General features: G+C 43.6%; 1 protein-coding gene across 1 annotated transcript in view; it reads right to left on the bottom strand.

The window, feature by feature from the left end:
* The window catches only part of Fhl2 (four and a half LIM domains 2), a 68,234-nt gene extending 60,331 nt beyond the window's left edge, over positions 1–7,903 (bottom strand). Inside the window, exon 1 of the mRNA XM_090336077.1 lies at positions 7,683–7,903. The gene's annotated coding sequence lies outside the window, so the exon portion shown is untranslated. The remainder of the gene's footprint in view (positions 1–7,682) is intronic.
* Between the last annotated feature and the right edge of the window lie 10,547 nt (positions 7,904–18,450).

The following is an 18,450-nucleotide window of genomic DNA, read 5'->3' as shown; positions in this document are numbered from 1 at the left end:
CCTTTGCCACTAAAGGTAAGCTCTACATAGACTTCGGCTGATAGAGACTTGGGAGATTGTGGAGATAATGTCGTTGCTCAGAATGTGATATCCAAAGTAAAGATCTCAGAAGCAAAAATGTTCCCTGCTCTTCTGCCAGTTTCTCCCCCTTTTCTTTCTCCTTAAGGCAAGTCCCAGAAAGTAAAATTTCCTTCCTTAAAGCAGGTCCTAGAAATCTGAACCCTTTCATCCCTGATGGGCCATAAAACCTATCATTCTGACTTTAATTTTTCACTGCTGTTTTGTCTCAGAGCTGGCCATAGAAAACTTCTCCTCTCTTCCTTGCCTGAGAGTAGAACATGAGACCCTCAGATCACACTCGTGACCTTTTCCCAAGAGGAAGGAGTACTGCTCAGAGGGGCCAGAGGAATCTAATCTGGACAGACAGGCCTGGCTAGCTTCTTCTCTTTCTATCAGTGATCACACACACACACACACACACACACACACACACACACACACACACGTGTGCATATATATAGAGATATATTAATTATATCAGTTCCATTTCCACACAGTGATTCCTCTTCAAGGGACTTAAGTACAAACATGGGTAGCTGATCCTAGGTTTTGTGATCTCCACTCTGAAGGTCTGTGTATCTTGTGAAGGTACTGTCAAAGAAAGTTGTAATTAATTTCTCCTAGCAGCCTGTCCATTGCCAGTTCATTTCATTATTTCAGATTCTGATATCCCATCTTGGGAGAGCAGGTTTGAGTTTCACAGCGAGATTATCACATGTTCTAAAATGACAGCATGCCTCTAAGTCCTGGTGTCCATTCCCACTACACCTGGGAAGCTGGGACTCTCCTAGACTCCCTCAGCCTAGCTCCGAGGCCTGCTAGAAATCACCTGCTGCAGACAGGGCCCCCTATGGCTGATGCAGATGTGTGCCTGCCCTTCTCTCTGTCCTCATGAGTCAGCCACCCTGCTGGGTTGGCCTTGAACTTCTGTCTGTCCCATCTTGACCCACTTTCACTTCCCAGTCACTCAAACTGTGTACCTGAGCTAGGTCACCCTGGCTCCTGGGTCCCTGGGTGTGCCCAGCTGTGGCTCTGCATTGTGCTTGGCACCTGGCTCTTGATGGGAGGGCGGATGGTCTGTCTTAGCAGGGCTAAGCTGATGGTTCTGCATGTCTGTGGTCTCTCAGAAGTCAATGACACATTTGGGAATATGGTGAGAATGATTATTTAAAAACTTCCCTCAATGAGATAAAGCAATTCTTAGAGTTAGCTGGGAACCTTTGGCATTGTATACTGTGGAAGAGTAGGGGCAGAAGGTATGAAACATGTTGTTTAATGTCAGAGAAGGAAATGGGAGTCTGGGAGCCAGAGCTTTTCCACCCTCCTCTCATTACAACAAAGGGGAAGAGGGTATGTTAAACATAATAGGCCTCTGCACACTACTAGGTCAGCAAATCACTCTTCTGCCTTTCAGTGACTGGTTGCAGGATGATGTTTCCCCTCCCCCCAATAATAATGTATACCTTCTAAATCCCAGAAACTGGGCCTGGGACACCTTCAAGGGGAAACAGGACTTTGCAGGTATGAGTAAGAATCAGGATGTGGGCAGATTCCCTGATATTATTTAGGGGAACTTTCCATGTGAAACACAGAGGCCAGAAACTCAGGGACAGAGATTTGGAGATACTGTGCTGCTGTATTGGAAGGAAGGGAGGCAGAGGCCATGAGCCAAAAATATAAGCAGGCCGTAGACACACTGGGACAATCAAGCAAACATGTTATCCCCTGGAACCTCCTTGACTTTAGCCCAGTGAGATCCAATGCAGACTTCTGACCCTCATAGCTGTAAGATAATAGATCCTGGTATTTTATGACAATATAGTTTTGGATAATTTGTTTCAGCAGTGAGGCAGAGCCATAGTGTAGGAAGGAAAAGAAGGTGACCGCTGTGTTTCTCCTTAATTCAATCCTGCTCTGGGCTGCTGTGTGCTTCCTCATTTGAAAACTAAGAATTATAATAGTACCTGGTTGTCACAAAGATGGGACACAATTTACATATCATATACATGTCACCTAGACAGCTACACAGCATCTATATATCACCTACATATTATTGAGGTACATTTGCATATAATTTACATAGTATTATCTGCTACCAATCACCTAGATCATTTCTTTCTTTTTTTTTTTTTGCCAGTCCTGGGCTTGAGCTCAGGGATTGAGCACTGTCCTTGGACTTTCTCAAGGCTACAGCTCTACCACTTGAGCCTCAGCACCACTCCGGCTTTTTTTTTTTGTATGTATGTGGTACATAGGCCTTTGTGCATGCTAGGCAAGCACTCTACCACTAGGCCAAACTCCCAGCCCCTCACCTAGATCATTTCTATGAGTTGTCTAGATGACTAATGAATGTGGGAGGATATGTCTAAGTTGTATGCATAGATGCTGTCATTTTATGTGAGGGATTTAATTGTCTCTGAATTTTTGTATTTCTAAGGGAGTCCCAAAACCAATCCCTCATGTACATGGAGAGAAAACTGTATAAATACAAAATGCATACATGTAATATAATATGTAATATTGGCATGGGTACGTATGTGAGAGATAGTGCTTTGAGCAAAAGTAAGTAAGAAAACAATTGGGGGTAAGGATCTAGGAAGTGAGAATGTAATTTTACTTGGGAGGTGAAGGGTGGGACAGCACTGAGGTGTAAATAAAGCAGACATGTGATCTATAGAGATACTGCTAAGTGCAAAAGCTCTGACACAGTCTTCACTTGCCTCACAGGGAAAGAGCACTGTAACTGAGGCCCACTACAGAAAGGGGAAATAGAGACAGGGCAGATTGCTAGAGGCTAAATCATCTAGGTACGCATGTGCTATGGTTAGAGTTTTAATTTTTATGTTGATTTGGGAAAGCATTTGAATGTGTTTTTACAAGGGAGAGGTGTTTTGCTTTAAACCACAAATATAACAATACATTTTACAAAGAAAAGTGTGTTTTAAATGATCTCCTTAGCTGCTCAGGAAAGCTGAGATCCTGAGGATCAAGGTTCAAAACTAGCCCAGGCAGAAGATTCCTCATGAGATTCTTATCTTCAATAAACGACTAAAAAAATAAAAATAAAGCTGGAAGTGGCTCAAGTGGTAGAGCGCTAGTCTTGAGTTCAAAGAGGTCCAAGGACAGCACCCAGTCCCTGAGTTCAAGTCCCACAACTGGCAAAGAAGAAAAAGGAAGTCTTTATGTTTGGCCTCTGGAACTGCCTGGCTGCTCCTGGCAACTTGCTGGCACTCCCAGGAAAGACTGAGGTGCTGCCATACTAAAGAAGAAACTGCAGAGTGGGCAGAGAGGCAGGATTCTACCAGACCTGATCAATATCTAGCCTGGAGGATTTGCTGCTGCAACTGCAAACATGGTAGCGCAAACCATATTAGTTCTTCAGCCCATAGCTCTTTGCTGAGGTCAGGCTGAACATGACCCTGTGCATTCCCACACCAGTGGCTTGCTGAACTCCTGTATTACATATACAACTAGACCCTTACCCCCAGCTTTCCCTGTTGCCTACCACTGAACACACTGGGATAATTTTTATTTTTCTCTCACTTGGATTACTGGATGATTGCCTAGGCTGGTTTAATTTGAATGCCTATAAGTTTGTACCTGCTTATATGATTTTTTTTTTGTATTTTTAGTCTTCCAGTCTAGAGGAAGAGGAACTGAGAGGAGCTATTCCAAACAGCTTTGCGTATGTCACACACTGGATACATTCTCACGGGTCACCACTTGTTGCTCTCTTGTCTTTGAGTTGGAAGAGCACCACATTGGTACACGGGACCCACCCCAATTCCGTGCAACTAAAATGAGGGTATTACTATCTTCTCTCTCACTTGATTTTTCCTAAAGTACACCTTAAAACAAATCACCCCTAGGGGCTGGGAGTTTGGTCTAGTGGTAGAGTGCTTGCCTAGCATGCATGAAGACCCGGGTTCGATTCCTCGTTACCACATACATAGAAAAAAGCTGGAAGTGATTCTGTGACTCAAGTGGTAGAGCTCTAGACTTGAGAAAGGTCAAAGACAGTGCTCAGGCCCTGAGATCAAGCCCAGGACTGGCAAAAAAAATCACACCTAAAATATTTGAGATAAGACTGATTAGTGACTCAAAAAGAGAAATTTCCAGAGTTTGAATTTACTTGGCATTTCATCTTTTCCCTTCTCCCCATCCCGACTGGAAAATGAGACTTCTAAGTCAGAGAATTACCTCCGTAAGGACACATTCTCACCAAATATTAGTATTTATTGCCAAATAAAAATTCCACTTAAAAGCATTGTTAGGAACCCTTGTCCCTGTGGTGTGCACAGAAAAGCAGGAAGTGAACAGCTAGCATCGCTAAAGGAAAAGTACCAGCTAACAGGGAAAATGTACAGCTCCGCTTTCAACTCTAGACAGTTCTTGAAGTCTAAATTGAATGACACAGTTTCATTCTAGGCAGCCGTGGGAGTCATTGGACAAGCCATGGAGAATCTGAGATGACTGCCACGGGAACATCTAGAAGGAAAATGAAAGCTAATTGAAAGCTTCCATTCACTTTTCAGACAAGGTTCACCTGTCCTTCCAACAGTTTCTCATTGGGCTTCTGTTAACATCACACTGGACTGCACTTCAGGCTCTCCCCTCCACTTCTGTGCCCTGAAATATATGAACTGGAGTGACAGAGCTCCTCAGAGAGCTGCTGAGCTGCTGCTGCCGGGGTGTGTGTGTGTGTGTGTGTGTGTGTGTGTGTGTGTGTGTATCAAAAAAGAACAAAGATCATGAAGCAGCCATTTCCCCAAGTCATTATTTTTTCCTCACTCCAAAAGTAGTGGATTTTAGACCTTAGGATGAATCATATTTGGGTCTACAACTGTATTGTTCAGGTTGCCCTTACCTGTACTACTCCTAACCTTTGGCACTTCCTCCATTCCAGCACTAACCCCCCTCCCCCAACACATACTGCTCTGTCTGTCCCAAATATTTTCTTTCACTCTCAAATCCCATCATCATGGATTCCATCACTCCCACCTCCATTCATATGCTTTAGAATAGCTCTTTTGCTCCATAATTCTATTGCCAGGCATCTTACACAGTCCTTGAAGAAAGTGAGACCAGACATCTTAGTATGAAAGTATACCTTTGTAATCACTGTTATAGCCACTTGGGAGGTGAGACTGGGAAGATCAAAACTTGAGACCAGCTTGACGAAGAAGCCAGGGGTAATAATGCACACATGAGATCCCAGCTATATGGCAAGCATAGATAATGGACCATGGTTCAAGGTTGATGCAGGCAAAAACCAAACCAAACCAAACAAATCCCCAAAACATGAGACCTTATCTCAAACATAAGCTAAAACTAAAAGAGTTGTAGGCTTGACTCAAGTTGTAGAGCAACTGCCTAGTAAGTAAAAGGCCTTGAGTTAAAAACTTCAACAAACAAGCTACAGGGGCCAAGAGTTTGGCTTAGTAGGAGAGTGCTTGCCTAGCATGCACAAAGACCTGGGGTTCTATTCCTCAGTATCACATACATAGAAAAAGCTGGAAATGGTGCCTATCGCTCAAGTGGTTGAGCTCTATCTTTGAGATAGCCTAAGGACAGTACTCAGGCTCTGAGTTCAAGCCCCAGGACAGGCAAACACACACACACACACACACACACACACACACACACACACCAAAAAACCAACAAAACCCAAAACAACCACAAAAATACTACAATAGCAATATGTGCTCAAAACCATGCCAAATGTTTAGTAAAGAAAAATATGGGTGGAAAAATATGTAACTGTACATGGAAATTTCACATTATTTTCTTTTTTTTTTTTTTGCCAGTCCTGGGCTTGAGCTCAGGGCCTGAGCACTGTCCTTGGACTTTCTCAAGGCTAGAGCTCTACCACGTGAGCCTCAGCACCACTTCTGGCTTTTATCTATGTATGTGGCACCGAGGAATCGAACCTGGGTCTTCATGCATGCTAGGCAAGCACTTTAACCACTAGGCCAAACTCCTGGCCCTTCACATTATTTTCTTAAGACTGGGCACAGGGCTCAGAGATAGAGTCTGTGACTGGCCTGCACAAAGCCCTGGGTTTGATTTCAGTCACTACCACATTTTTTTTTTTTAGTATTTTAGTGTTAGAAAGCATCTCTAAAAATGTTATCATTTGAGTTATTTAAATTATTATTATTCAGTTATTCAATTAAGAACAAAATAATTGTAAAGTATAATAGCTCAATTTGATTGGCAATTGGTTGTCAAAGCTTATCAGTGCCATTCTTTTTATCTTCCTGCATTGTCACCAACCCCTTCCACTTTCACAAATGCACTCTGAGTACAAGGACTGTATCCTTGCACAGAAAGGGGTGACAAAGATGTATTATCTTATGATTTGTTGAATTGAACCCCCTTTGTACAACTACTTAAAGACAATGAAAAATAAGTTAAAAATCTATCAATGAAATAAAGAAGAAATAATGAAGAAAAACAATAAACCTGGACACATATATAACAGATAAAATCAGATTAGCCTGCAACAAGCACTTTTTGCACGTCAGAACTACTTTTCTTTCTCTTTTTTTTTTGTTTTTTCTTCTTTCTTTCTTCTCCTTCTTCTTTTTCTTTTTTTGCTAGTCCTGAGACTTGGACTCAGGGCCTGGGCACACTCCTTAAGCAATTTTGCTCAAGGCTGGTGCTCTGCCTCTTGAGCCATAGCACCACTTCTGGCTTTTTCTGTGTATGTGGTACCAAGGAATCAAACCTAGGGCTTTGTGCGTGCTAGGCAAACACTCTACCACCAGGCTACACTCTCTAGAACTACTTTTCAAAAACCAAACCAATTTTGACTATTTTTATTATTTTGGTACAGGGTCTTGACTTCAGAGCCATGCCTCTGACAAACCAAGTGGAGATGTCAATATTGAGCCCCTCCCTTTCCTAGGCTAAGTATGCAAGCACTCTACAAATTTAGCTAATCCTCCAACTGACTAAAGGATGTTTATATATGTACATATATATTTATAATATCTGTTATCATGTGTGTCATCTTGTCGGTTTACAAGAATATTACACAATGAGAAACAGCCTTACTCGGTACTCTACAACTTAGCCTCTGCTCTGCTTTAGAAATTAACCAAATACTTAAGCATTTCCTTTTGAAAACATGAGACAGCTCTCTGGACTCTCCATTCCTTGGCCCTGACAAGTCATCTTATCTAAACATACTTTCTGAATATAATCAGACCCATTGGCAGCCTTCTCACCCCAGGCCATCCGGAAATACTGTCGGAGAGAAAAAGCTCAAGTGTGCTGTGGTTTCTCTCTCTTCCAATGTTTATCTTATATTTTTTCCCCCTTCTTCTTTTGCTGCTCCTTGAAAAACAATTTTGTATTGTCCCCAACTGTTCTCCATCAAGGAGGCCTAGAGGAGCGGCCCGCACCAGCACAGGGCTGGGTACCCCCATGGCTTTGCTTCTGGAGGTGGGAGAAACAGTCGCCCAGAGTGCCTGGTCTTTGCTGGACCCCGGAGGTCCCCAGTGCCGGAGAACTTTCTCCCAGGTTGGGACACTACTTCTACATGGAGCAGGAACCCCACCCAGCTGGCGTGGGAGCCTGGCAGTGAGAGAAAAGGGACAGAAAGCTATGGTCCTTACCGGTGGTGCCAGGGTTTTGCCCTCTGTCCTGCAGCTGGGCCAGTGTGGTTAGTTTTCTCGGTCATGCAGATGGTCTGTCTTGTTGGATGGCCCCGAGTCCACTGGTGCCTGTCAGCAGTGCTATAAATAAGGTGAGCCCAGAACACTGACCGGCCCAGGAGATAAGAACCAGCCCCAGCTCCTGCATGCCTTTTAAGGTCTCCCATGCAAGGAGCTTCAGGCTCCAGATGGAAAGGGGCTGTTGTGTCCCCATTTAAGCAACCTCAAGGACATCCCAGGTTTCACACATGCTCTATTAATCCAGAAAGCTGCAGAAGGGGGAAAACCACCAAGGCCAGCAAGGGATGTCACCTTGCCAAAGGAAGGCAGAGCCTGTGAGAATGGAGCCTGGCCATGGCTGCAAGCTTCTGAGATGAGGAGGCTGGCACTTCTGGGAGAGGGAGGCACTTCTTCCAGCCGCCGAACACCTCCATAGGCTAGGAAAGCACCATCTTGGCTGTATTGGCTGCCTAGCACTGCTTCTTGGGAAATGCTTGCTGACCTTTCCTTTTCTTTCTGGCCCAGGAGGGAGAGGCTTTTTACTTGGTTGAGGATTCTGGGGAGCTCTGAAAGACCCAGGGGTTCAGTGACTGGCAGGCAGGCACATGTGCTGCTGTGGAGTGGAGTAGGTTTTCGCTCCCCATCACATTCCCCATTTACACATGATGGTTGAACTACACACATGATTTTCTTTATGGATTGAAACCAAACCTTACTGGGGTCTTTTTCAAGCCATAAGCTGGAAGAAGGAAGAACAGACAGGGCTCCAGATCCCTCCCTGGAATTGCTGAAAAGGCATCCCACGCCAGCCCCTCCCCAGGGCTGGCTGTTCGACCACAGCTAATCCAGATCTGGGAATTCATCCCAAGGAAAATAATGGATGCTGGCAGAGGCAGCTCCAAGGACAATTCTTGAAGATCTTCTTTTATAACTAAGGGAAGTTGAAAGTAACCTAAACGCTGGGGAGGAGCTGACTCAATGTATAGGAGGGGAAAAATGTTTTCCTTCTATCGTTCTGGAGCTGTTTGTTTGTTTGTTTTTTGGTGAGGGTAGGGATGGGGGAAGGATGGGCTACAAGTTGAATTGGCATTTAGACTGATAATAGAAGGAAAATCCCAGTTATTTGCTTATGTGCTATGGCAGAGAGGCTGAAAGAGGATCTGTGCTGGAATGTCTTCCTGAGCTTCCTGAGCTACAGAAAGAAGGGGGAAGCGCGTCTAGGGGGCTGGGGACAAGCATGAGAGGGTATGTGTGGGGGTAAAGAATGGTGGTGGATAAAGGTTGTATAATCATGCATCTGTCTCCTAGGTAAAGAAAGGTGGCTCTGAGCCAGAAGAGGACCATGGCTGGCACACACCTGCAATCCTAGCTACTCAGAGACTGAGATCTGAGGATCTAGGTTCAAAGCCAGCCCAGGAAGAAAACTACCCAATATTTTTTTTGTGTGTGCCATTCATAAGGGGTTCAGCTCAGGGTCTGAGCTGAGCTTCTGTGCTCAAGGCTAGATATCTACAACTCGAGTCAACCTCCACTTGCAGCTGATTTTTTTTTTTAAGTTAACTGGAAACAAGAGTCTCACAAACTTCCTTGCCTGGGCTAACTTTGAACTAAAATCCTCAGATATTAGTCTTCTGGAGTTGTTAGGATTAAGGGAGGGGACCCCCAGAGTCTGGCTACCTGAGATTTTGATCTTCATTTAACCAGCAAAAAGTCAGCAGTTGAGGTGTGGCTTAAGTAGTAAAAGTGTGGCCTTGAATAAAAAAGCCAAGCAAGAATATAAGGACCTGAGTTCAAGTTCAGTACTGGTGTGCAGGTGTGCATGTGTATGTGTGCACACACATATACACACACACACACACACACACACACACACACACACGGAAGAGAGTAAGGAAAGGAGAAAAGTGGGAGGGAAGGGAGGAAGGGAGGAAGGGAGGGGGAGGGGGAGGGAGGAATGGATGATGAAGGGAGAAAAGATGAAAGAAAGAGAAGGAAAAGGGAAAGAGAAAGAAGGAAGAAAAAGAAAAAGAAGAAAAAGAAAGAAAGAAAGAAAGAAAGAAGAGAAATGAGATTCATTAGAGTTTATGGGACTGTGGGGAAAATCTAGCCAGGCCTGTCTGTCCAGATTCTTCCTGGTCCTTCCCTGGGGCATTCCTTTCCTGTATGTGGGGCAGGATCTTTCTGGAATAGGGATCTTAGTCGTCTTTTACTAGGGAAGGTATATCACAGAATTTCTTTATGGCAGGTCTTGAATGGTTAGGGGTGTGTGTGTGTGTGTGTGTGTGTGTGTGCAAGAGAGTGGGTGGGTGTGGAAATGAGAGCAATAAGTTCACGCTTTATGGTTGGTTTGGGGGTAAAGAGGTTCTTTTGGTTTCTATGACCTGCCTTAGGGAAGAGAGATGCTAGTTTCTACTGCTTGCTTGTAGGGGAGAGGGGGGCCCTGATAAGCTGAGAAATGTTGTTTTTTGAGGCTGTTTCTGAGGCCTAGAGTACCATATTTTGCAGCACTGTTCTGAGTCCCAGAGTGCCTCTCCACTAATAAACACGTAGTGACTTGGAATGTAGTGCCATTTTCCTTGTGTGGAGAGGGATGCACTCTCACAGATGGCGATTCCTCCATAGAGATGAATTTCCCTTACCCTACTTCTCTTATTGTATATTCTTACAATATTTCCATTATAGTTTAGCATGGCACATTTTAGCCTCAAGCAGCAGCAGCGCAGTTTGACACCTTCCCTGTGCCACACACTTGGTTGCACAGCCTCCAGGATGAGTGGGAGGTGATGGCCTAGGGATGGAGGTATTGTGTCTGATCAGCCATACTCCATGTTTACAGGCTCAGTGGCAGGAGGAAAAGTGTCTGAGGAGGTTGTGGCAAGCCTTCTGGGCTGTGGTCAGAACCCAGTGATCTCTAGAGAGAACTAGTCACAAACATGGCATATGCCCAACTTTCACCACTCACTGGCAAACAGATTCTCTTGGTTACAGTTTGCAGAACTGAGACCAAAGTCAATAGACAGGTAAGTCTGGAATCAGTATCTTGGAACTTGGGAAGTGCATAAATAAAAGGACACCATTACAACAATATAGGTTAAAAATCTTGGATTAGTATTAGACCAACACTTCACTCCATGAAGGAGACAAGGAGACAGAACACTAATAAAAGAACTGAGGTTACCTTTTTCGTGTAAGGATTAAGAGGAAATGTAATTGTCATGCCAATTTGGAACAATTGGTTAACTTTTGAATCCTGATCTCTCATTAGGTCACCTAAGCAGTTTCCTTTCAACTGGCATGAGTGATGCTACTTTGACTTTTGTTCTGTAAAGGAACTTAGTCCAAAATAATGGTCTCCTGTACTTAATTTTATGAAAGAGGCTTGAGTTCTCCACAGGAATGAGGGCACAAAGACAGAGAGCTTACAGACCAGGATAGGCAGGAAGTCCAACAGTAAATCCTCAGACATCGGCGTGGACCAGTGATACCCCACGATGGCCTGGATCTCTTGCAGAACCTCACCCGCCATGTCTGTACATGCAGACAGACCTGTGGGGTTGTGAAATCCCATTGTCCTCCACTTCCCTCATCACTGTTCTCTGAGTATCTCCCACATGCCAAACCCTGAGCTAGCTCATAGAGCCTCAGTCCTGAGCCAGGCAGGAACCCTTCACTCATCTTCAGAGCTCTTCATACATGGTATGCAGCAGGCATTGCCTGTATCTGAGCCCATTTTTTCCCCCAAGTCACTGTAGATACCATTAACTACGGCTGCCATCACAGTCATCCTGGAGAAAGTCATGTACACTGTGGCTCTCAGCTCTTGGGTAGGAAGGGTTAACCTTTTTGTAGAGCTGGTTCTGTGGTTCCCAGAGTCTGCCAGAGCTGCACTTTGGAGAAAACTTGATGAGGTGCCTTGTCCAATCACTAGATGAGGAAGACACTGGGCATTCTTGTAGCACTGGGTGGGCCCTGTGTAAACCTGCTATGTGGAGTTTCAGCTTCTCATCCATCCTGAAGGACAGTAGAGTTCATATTCCTCCCCTTCCATTTAATCTTTTGGTTCCATGGGACTGTGTGTGGGAGAGACTAATGCACACAGCCCCTTGGTGGAGGGCGATAGTTCTCTTCTGTTGTGGCTCAGAAGATGATTCTTCAAAGTATGGCTTTGGTAGACTGCGTACATTAAACTCTTCTGGCCATTTGAACTCCTATCTCTGACCCCTGATTCTTCTCCACATTAAGTGACAGAGATGGAAATTTCTCTTCCCCAAGTTAGATGATTAACAGTAGAATTCCCCTCTCTCAAAGCAACCTACAAAACCCAGAAAGCCCCTCTTTGTCTTCTTCCTTCTCCTCAAAGATGTCCATTCCAGTGGGATCCTGGCCTATACCTGGGAGGAAGGAAGGAGAGCTGCTGGAGTGGCTAGGAAGAATCTGAGCTGCGAGGTCTATCTGGCTTCTCCCTGCTCCCATTACCCGTGACCCTTTTGCTCAAGCCTTATGGAAGCTAAACTTAAAAGCAGATGTTTTCCCTAGGACTTGGGTCTTCATTTCTGAAGATTCTTGTGTCATCTAAGGCTTTAATTATTTTGATTTCCTCTTGTTAAACTGTATGGTTGTTGTGGCGTGAAGCCATGACCCTGACGACAGTGAAAATGAGGACCCTGTTACTACTCCTATACTTCCCCTCTGAGTGGCTGTGAAAGAGATTCTAGGATACAGGAAACTGAGTTCACCAGGGAAGCCAGAGAAGGAAGGACAAGCTGAGAGGGAGGAGGTAGAACAGTGTGGGGCCAGAAATTTAGGGGGAGCAAGAAGCATAGCATGGAACCCATTCATTTTTTTTTTTTTTTTTGCCAGTCCTGGGCTTGAGCTCAGGGCCTGAGCACTGTCCTTGGACTTTTCTCAAGGCTAGAGCTCTACCACTTGAGCCTCAGCACCACTTCCAGCTTTTTTCAATGTATGTGGTACTGAGGAATCGAACCTGGGGTCTTTGTGCATGCTAGGCAAGCACTCTACCACTAGGCCAAACTCCTGGCCCCCCCATTCACTTTTGTAAGCAGAGAAGAGAATGGAGCCAGGAGGGCTGGATTTTTTTTTGGACTAGGAAGATGCAGAAGCAATGTGAGTTGGGGTGCAGAAGGGTGAGGAGTTACTCCCTAAGGAGGCAGCTAGGACGGTAAGTCCGCCTCTTTCCATGTGAGTACCTCTCATTGCCTAATCACTCCATTTGCGAATACTGAAAGCTCTGAGTAAACATTCCTTCCACACTTTCCAGAACAATAAACAGGCAAGGACAGCTGCAGAAACGTCTGATGGTGTAAATCCACGCACGACAGTTCTGGGAAATTTCAGTCTGAAAAAATAACACTACCATTTGTCCATGTGACAGAATCCAGGCCTGTTTCTTTTGATGGTGGCTTATGTTGAACTCATTTGAAGCGGGAATGAACCAAGTTACTTTCTCAGGAAACAAACTCCATATTGGCTGGAGCCTCAGTGTTATCTTAAGCTACTCTACTGTTGGGATTCAGAAGTAATACACCAAATTGGAGATCTCAAAAACGTCCTCAGAAGCAAATTTCCCCTTGAACTTTTACTCTCTAGGTTCTTGCCTCCCATTTTTCTTCAAGGTAAGCCATCCCTTCTATCCATCAAAACCAGAATGTATCTCTTCAAAGGACAACAGAAAAAACCTAAAAGTATTGCTCTACATTTTCCCTGCCTTTCTGTGTAGAAGTTGTCCAAATTCTCTGATCTGTGTTGTTAGTCATGTATAAATTCTACCATTGTAACAAGAATCTGGACAGGCCTTGCTGATTCCCTGTCTGTCTATTTCAATCATCTTATATGTTTTAGTACAATCACATCTTTACCTGGCTCTCTGCAGGCTTTATTGAGCCTAAGCATAAAAATGGGTTGTTTGATTTGGGTCTTTGGTAATTCATTCTGAAGGTTCCTGTGGCACATCGAACTCTGAGCAAATTAATTTGTTACACTTTTCTCTTGCTTTACTCAGATTTCTGTCCTTTGACAAAATATCTGAGATAAGCCACTGGGGATCAGGGTTCCCTTTCAAAGTCAGATTTTCTTTGAATGTGAACTATATTTCCTTTGGTTTAACGCACCTACAACCACCTGGTTTGAGTATGGAATTTCATTTTTTATGCTATTTTTTGTTTTCAATTACTTATTTATTTGTTTATTTTTATTTTTTATTGTCAGGGTAATGTATAGAAGGGTTACAGTTATTTGCCAGGTAGTAGGTGCATTACTTCTCACACATTGATACCCTTTCTCATGGTTTTTGTCCCCATTTCCCTCCTCCTCACCCCCTCCCAATCATCTTGTTTTCCTCCCTTCCCTTTCCTATTTTAAATAAACATAGAAATGTATATACAAAATACTAGGTAACAAAGTCAGATAGAGTAACTATGAGATTAAGGGCAACAAAAGAGAAGAGAAATAACTAGTACATTAAGAACAACAATCACACAAGATAAAGCTCGTTTCCATATCCTAGAGCTCCTTTTATTTAGTCTCATCCTATATTACCTTATGTACTTGGGTTTTGAGCTATTATAATCCTCTCCTAGGAGAGTCCTAGATATGTACTAATTATTACAAATGAGGGAAACCATTGAGCCTATGTTCCTTTGGGTCTGGCTTACTTCACTTAATGGGATTTTTTTCCATCTACTGAGGGGCATCTGGGTTGGTTCCATATCTTTGCTATGGTAAATAGTGCTGCAATGAACATCGTTGTGCTAGTGGATTTAGTACATTTGGATAAATACAAAGGAGAGGAATTGCTAGGTCATAGGGGAGCTCTATGTCTAGCCTTTTGAGGAACCACCATACTATTTTCCATAGTGGATGAATGAGTTTACACTCTTGATCATGGGCCATTCTAACTGGAGTGAGGTGGAATCTCAAAGTTGTTTTGATTTGCTTTTTTTTTTTTTTTTGCCAGTCCTGGGCTTGAGCTCAGGGCCTGAGCATTGTCCTTGGACTTTCTCAAGGCTAGAGCTCTACCACTTGAGCCTCAGCACCACTTCCAGCTTTTTTCTATGTATGTGGTACCGAAGAATCGAACCCAGGTCTTCGTGCATGCTAGGCAAGCACTCTACCACTAGGCCAAACTCCCGGCCCCGATTTGCATTTCTTTTATGGCCAGAGGTGTAGAGCATTTCTTTATGTGTCTATAGGCCATTCTTACTTCCTCTTCAGAGAAATCTCTAAGTCTTTAGCCCATTTGGGATGGTTGCTTCTTTGAAGATTTGTTTTGGAGAGATTCAGTTATTTTTAGCTATAGATATATTTTAGATACAAAGCTTTTGTCTGTTGTATGGTTAGTGAAGATCTTCTCCCACTCTGGGGCTTTCTAGTTAACTTGCTAGCTATGTCCTTTGCCATGAAGAAACGCTGCAGTTTAATGCAGTCCCATTTGTCCAAGCTTTCTTTAATTTGTTGTGTTTCTGGGACTTTATTAAGAAAGTTTTGACTTGTTGCAAGTAGACCTAGTGTATCTCCTATTCCTTTTTTTTTTTTTTTGGCCAGTCCTGGGTTTTGAGCTCAGAGCTTGAGCACTGTCCTTAGACTTTCTCAAGAACAGAGCTCTATCACTTGAGCCTCAGCACCACTTCTGGCTTTTTTTCTACATATGTGGTACCAAGGAATCGAACCTGGGTCTTTGTGCATGCAAAGTAAGGACTCTACAAGAAGGAATAGGAGGGCTAGGAGTTTGGCCTAGTGGTAAAGTTTTCAGGGTATCTGCTTTTACCTCGAGGACTTTGATCCATTTGGAATTAATCCTGGTACAGGGTGACATAGAAGGATCCAACTTCAGTTGTTTGCAGGTATTTAACCAGTTCTGCCAGCACCACTGGTTAAAGGGGCTGTCTTTCTTCCATTCTATTTTTTTGGCTCCCTTACCAAAGATTAGGTCTGCCATAGGTCTGCAGGTTGATTTCTGGGTCTTCAGTTCTATTCCATTGGTCCTCAGGCCTATTCTTGTGCCAGTACCAAGCTGTTTTGTTTACTATAGCTCTGTAGTAGAGTCTAAAGTTTGGTATTGATATTCCTCCAGCGCTGTTCTTTCTGCTAAGGATTGTTTTTCCTATATGGAGTCTTTTATTATTCCATATGAAAGTTTGGATTGCTTCTTCTATTTCTTTAGAGAATGACATTGGGATATTGATGGGTATTGCATTGAATTTGTAGATAGCCCTTGGCATCTACACATTTTCATGATGTTAATTCTTCGAATCCAGGAGTATGGAAGGTTTTTCACTTCCTCAGTTCTGTTTTAATTTCCTTTTTCAGGTTTTTAAAGTTTTCATCATAAAGGTCCTTTACCTCCTTAGTTTATTCCTTAATACTTTATTTTCTTTGAGGCTATTGTAAAAGGAGTTGCTGTCCTGCTTTCTGCCTTACTCTTCTCATTGTTGGTATACAGGAAGGCAGTTGATTTTTGAGGGTTAATTTTATACCCTGCTACTTTTTTCAAAGTTTTGAATCAGCTCGAGCAACTTGGGAGTGGAGTCTACAGGGTTCTTTAAATAGAGAATCATGTCATCTGCAAAGAGGGAAAGTTTCACTTCCTCTTTTCCTGTTTTGATCCCCTTTATGCTTGCTTCTTGCCTTATTGCTCTGGCTAGGAATTTTTTATGATTTTTTTCTTTTTTTAATGATAAATGCTTATATATATATATATTTATTTATTTATTTATTTATTTTACCAGTCCTGGGTTTGAGCTCAGGGCCTGAGCACTGTACTTGGACTTTTTCAAGGCTAGAGCTCAACCACTTGAGCCTCAGCACCACTTCTGGCTTTTTTTTTTCTATGTATGGAATAGAACCCAGTCTTCGTGCATGCTAGGCAAGCACTCTACCACAAGGCCAAAGTCCTGGCCCCTCTGGCTAGGAATTTTAATACTATATTGAAGAGGAGTGGAGAGAGTGGGCATCCTTGTCTCATTCCTGATTTTAGAGGGAATGGCTTTAGCTTTTCGCCATTAAGTATAATACTAGCTGTGGGTTTGTCATACACAGCCTTTAGTATACTGAGGAATGTTCCATGGATTTCTAGTTTCTCCAGAGCTTTTAGCATAAAGGGGTGCTGGATCTTGTCAAATGGAATGTGGCATTTCTTTTAATATTCAGATCTTGCCATGGTTTAAATGTGTTCCCCAAAGTTCATGTGACTTTTATACTTAATCAGTGTTTGTAGGTGTGCCTTTAGGGAGCTGATTAGGTCGGGAGGGCTCTGTCTTCACAAATGGATTATCCTTATCATAAGAGTGCATTTGTTGTAAAATTAAAGCTAGCCTCCTCTTGTTATTGCCTTCTCACTATGAAATGCCTTCATTAAGTCACCATACAGCCAGAAGCCCCTTACCATATGTGATCTCCCCATCTTGGACTGCTCAGACTCAAAAACAATGAGCCAGAAAACACTTCTATTGTTTATAGGTTCCCGGGTCAATGGTGTTCCTTCCGTTACAGCTGAGTAGAGCAGGCTAAGGAAAACTTCAAATGTGTTCAGGAGCAGGCATAGCCTCACCTACCCTTACCCCACTTCCACTTTCATTGGGACTGAAAGGGAGGTGGATGGATCTCTAAGGGCGGGGCACCCTGCCCTGAGCAGATGACAGGATTGACTGGCACCATCTTGGTAGGCAAGGCAGAGCCTTGATTCTGGTGCAGAGTAAGTGAGGGTAGAGTAGGGACCCCATTCATGCCAGGAAGAGATTTTTATACTGTTCGAATGGGTAGTCCAGAGTTCTAACTGCAAGAAAGAAATGGACGTCTGGGCACCAGTGGCCCATGCCTTTAATTCTGGCTACTCAGAAAGTTGATACCTAAGGATCACCACTACAGCCAATCTGAGCAAGAGTCTAAGAGGCATTTAGCTCAATTTAACCAGGCAAAAGGCAGGAAGTGGAGGTGTGGCTCAAGTGGTAAAGTACCGTCCTTTAAACCATGCTCCTTTCAACAGATGTGTAGAAAATACCGGATTTTGATGACACAACAAGCTTCGGGAAGCATTGACAACTGCTTGCCATCAAACGGTTACTCTTCATTTGTTTAAGGAGACAAGGGCGATCTCCCATGTATGGGGTGGCCTGGAGTCTGAAGGCAACCTCAGCACATCCCATTAAGCAGGAAGCTAGTGGGGGTGCAGGTGCAGCTGACCTTGCTGGAAACCTCTTGTTTATTTGAGAGCCAGTGTTACCTCTGAGGAGCTGATGTCATAAAGGCAGAGTCCTGGTTCTAGATGGATGGGAGAGATGGCCACATCTGGGCATCTTCAAGTCCCTGCCTGTCCCATTACTCAGCATACCTGTGCCTCCTATCTGCTCACTGGAAGTGGATTCGATGTTACCCTCTGCCTGAGTTATTAGGCAGCGGAGGAATTCCTTTCTTGGATGACTGAAATGTTGGTGGGCTGCTCTAATCCCCCTGGGTATAGAGGCAGTGCCCATTTTCTCAGTCTTCCTCTGGGACCACAGGGATCAAGAATCCAGGGCAGCTACCTGATTTCAATAGACTCACACCGATTGTAACGTGATGTTGTTTTATGACCCCCGAATGTACTTTAAAAAGTCACTTTAAAATAGCCTAAATATCCAGTCGTCAGGAAGAATTTTAATTATCTTTTAACTTGTAAAACCTACATAAAATTGGCTCTTCTTTTCCCTTCTAAACCTTCCCTCCATGTGGTACC

The sequence above is a fragment of the Megascapheus bottae genome, chromosome 7, assembly GCF_031878675.1.
Source record: "Megascapheus bottae isolate mThoBot1 chromosome 7, mThoBot2.hap1, whole genome shotgun sequence".
Lineage (NCBI taxonomy): Eukaryota > Metazoa > Chordata > Mammalia > Rodentia > Geomyidae > Megascapheus > Megascapheus bottae.
The sequence above is the reverse complement of the archived record's forward strand: the minus strand, read 5'-3'. Positions and strand labels throughout refer to the sequence as shown.